We start from the raw sequence: 3,488 nt of genomic DNA on the forward strand, positions 1-3,488 counted from the left end.
CGAAAAACCAAAAAAAAAAAAAAAAAAACTTACTGTTTTTACAACAGCAGTAAGAACAATATTAATAATGGGTCAAGCCAGGGCTGGGAGATGGCTTAGTTGGTGAAGTGCTTTCTGTGCAAGCCTGAGGACGTAAGTTCGGATCCCTAGAACTCAAGTCAAAGCCAGGTGTGTACCTGGACACCAGCACCGAGTCGGGCAGATCCAGCCAGTCTAACTAAATTAGAAAATCTGGGTTCAGTGAAAGACCATAGCTTGAAAAACAAAATGGAGGCTAGAGAGGTGGCTCTGTAGTTAAGAGCATGTACTGTTCTCACAGAGAACCTGAGTGGTTCTCAGCACTCCTTAGGTGTCTCACAGCCACCTGCAAATCTAGCTCCAAGGGATCCGATTTTCACTTCTGCCCTCCTTGGGTACCTACATTCACACACACACTTAAAAAATACAAGTTGACCTCGGTGTCTCTCCTGCTGGGTGTGGTAGCACACATCTTTAATCCCAGCACTTGGTGGCAGGGACTGATGGGTCTCTGAGTGAAAGGCCAACCTGGTCTGCTTAACCAGGTCCAGGACAGCAGGGCTATGTAAAGAAACTGTTGAAAAAAATCTCTTAGAGACCAGGTCTCTCACTATGTAGCTTTGAGGGATCTGGCACTGGCTATATAGACTAGGCTAGTCTTGAACTAGAGATCACCTGCTTTGGTTTCCTGAGTGCTGGGATTAAAGGCATGCACCACCAGCCAGTTATTTATAAACTAAATACTGTTTCTTAAAAACACATAAGATTGGGAACTATAGAGTTGTTAAGAGCAGTTGTTGCTGTTGCAAAGGATCAGGGTTACATTCCCAGCATCTACAGAGTACCTCACAACTACCTTGTGACTCCAGTTTGAGCAGATTCTGGCCTCCAAGGAGTATGTTATACAGTCATACATGCAGGCAAAATAAAAATATATAAATCTTTAAAAAAATAAGATGGAGGGGGCTGGAGAGATGGCTCAGCGGTTAAGAGCATTGCCTGCTCTTCCAGAGGTCCTGAGTTCAATTCCCAGCAACCACATGGTGGCTCACAACCATCTGTAATGAGGACTGGTGCCCTCTTCTGGCCTTCAGGCATACACGCAGAAAAAATATTGTATACATAATAAATAAGATTTTAAAAAAATAAGATGGAGACGCCATTGAGGAAAACATCCTATAATCAACCTTTGGCTTTCATATGCACCTGCATAGGCAAGAATGTATGTCACACATACAGACACACACACAGGAGAAAGCACGCTCAAGACCAAGCCAGAAAGGAGGAGGAAGAAAGGAGGCATTCCAAGTTTTGGTGCATGTGTGTAATCCCAGAACTCAGGAGGCTGAAGCAAGAGAATCTCAAGTTTGAGACCAACCTGGACTACAAAAAACTCTTGTCTTAGAAAAGAAAAATCCTAAAGGGGTAGAGGTAGGGAAGGGATCCTTGTGACAAAGTATTCATGATACTGTCACCTCCCTTTCCACATACCAAGTGGGGCAGTTGTTCTACCCAGCCTTTTCTGCTTTGAACCAGGAACTAGACACTGATGGTTTGGAGAATAAAGGGAGAACAGCAGTCTGTGCAGACCACCGTCTTTCTGGATTCTGGGAGGTTCTTGGTGCTTTGGGGGACACAGGATTTATGCAGTGCAGCTGTCAGTCATGCAGGAGATCACAGGCCTAGACCTGTACCAAGAGGATTGACCTACCAGTGGAGAATGTAGGAAGGTAGAATATGGAAAGTACGAAGAGTGAGACCAGGCAGGGGCTGGCAATTTACAAGACCAGGAGAAGGGCTTACCCCCAGGAGATCTGAACCATGGAAAAGATTTGAGCAGAAAAGGAAAGCCTATGGACTCTGCGTAAATGGCTCTGAGCGAGAGTTGGCATTGCCTGGAATGCCTTTTGAGAGAGAGGAGGTAAAGATTCAGAAGACACTAGGAAACAGAAATAGGGCCTGAATGAGCTGTGAGGAGGGGTGGCAGGCGTTGGTGAGGGAAGGTGGGCCTAATGATCCCACCCGGCGCTCTCTACCCGCCTGCTAAATTACGCTCCTGTGGCTGGTAAAGGTAGCACCTGAGCTGGGTCGCACAGGCCGCAGCCACACATTTGCCGGAGTTCCCTTGCAGGCTTCGTGGGAACAAGAAAGACCCCAATACTGTGGCTGAGACTCGAACTTGGGGGCAGCCCATATGGTTCACTGAACACTAAGTGTGTCTTGAACGGGCAATGCCCCCACTGTCCCCAAATCATTGATCAACACCTACAACCACCATGCCCGGAACGTATGCCATATGCTTTTTGAACTAGCATCTGCAGTAGTTAGTTTTCAGGGCCAGCAGGTCTGAGGTTGAGGGCCTACCGTCTCCTTTACCTGAATGATTTCCTGGCCCGGTCAGTCTTCCCGGGGTGTCATTGTACTGTGGAGCAATTTTCACTGAGATAAAAGCATCCACTTTGGAGGGAAGTTCCTTAAAACTTTGGATGTTCTAAACTTTGGAATCTAAGGGAGGCAAAACATTCCATTCTCAGGGAGGTTCCTGAAGACACAGGATGTTCTAAGGGGAAGTGAAACATTCCATCCTTCAGGGAGGCTTCTTAAGATACAAGATATTCTGCCCTGCGATGGTGGCACTTGCCTTTAATCCCAGCAGAGACAAGTGGATCTCTGTTTGAGACCAGCCTGGTCTACAGGGTGAGTTCCAGGACAGCAGGCTGTTACACCCATAAATCCTGTCTCAGAAAAACAACAATAAAGAGATACAAGATATTCTAAGGTGAAGTGAAACAGCCCAGTCTCTTTAAGCTCAGGAATTCAGGAAGTCCTTGAGGCTGATAGGACTAACTAGGCCCCTTCAGTCTAAGCAGATAGTGGTAGTAAGGAATGCTTTGAGACCTTCCTAGACTAGTTAAGCTGACCAGCTAGACTAAGACTGACTAAGCTGTCTGGAAGAAACAGATCTGTCAAATCACCTAGAAGTGGCAGAGACAAGCTGCCTGGAAGAGGCTCAGGCTGATCAACTGTTGAAAAGCCTGCAGACTGTGCATTATTCTCCAGGCTTCCAGCTTTCATGGTCTGTCACCCGTGCTGGGATAGGCCTTGGTGATACAGTTGTCTTCAGGACATTTCTGATCCTGTAAGTAACCCCAATAAAAATTGCTTCACCAAGTTGGGCTTTGCTGGTATCTGTACATTGTTCTGTCCTTGGTTCCCTGCCTGGCATGAGTAGACTTTTGTTAACATAGCCCTTAGGAATAGTGCCACTTAGGACACTCTTAGATTATTTAAAACTGGAATGCCAGGGGGCTGTTCATGTAAGATAACAAGCCAAACCAGGCAGTGGTGGTGCACTGGGGAGGCAGAAGCAGGCAAAGCAAGCAGATCTCTGTGAGTTTGAGGCCAGCCTGGTCTACAAGATCTAGTTCCAAAGCCGGGCGGTGGTGGCGCACGCCTTTAATCCCAGCACT

The sequence above is a fragment of the Microtus ochrogaster genome, chromosome 5 (genome assembly GCF_000317375.1).
Source record: "Microtus ochrogaster isolate Prairie Vole_2 chromosome 5, MicOch1.0, whole genome shotgun sequence".
Taxonomy (NCBI): domain Eukaryota; kingdom Metazoa; phylum Chordata; class Mammalia; order Rodentia; family Cricetidae; genus Microtus; species Microtus ochrogaster.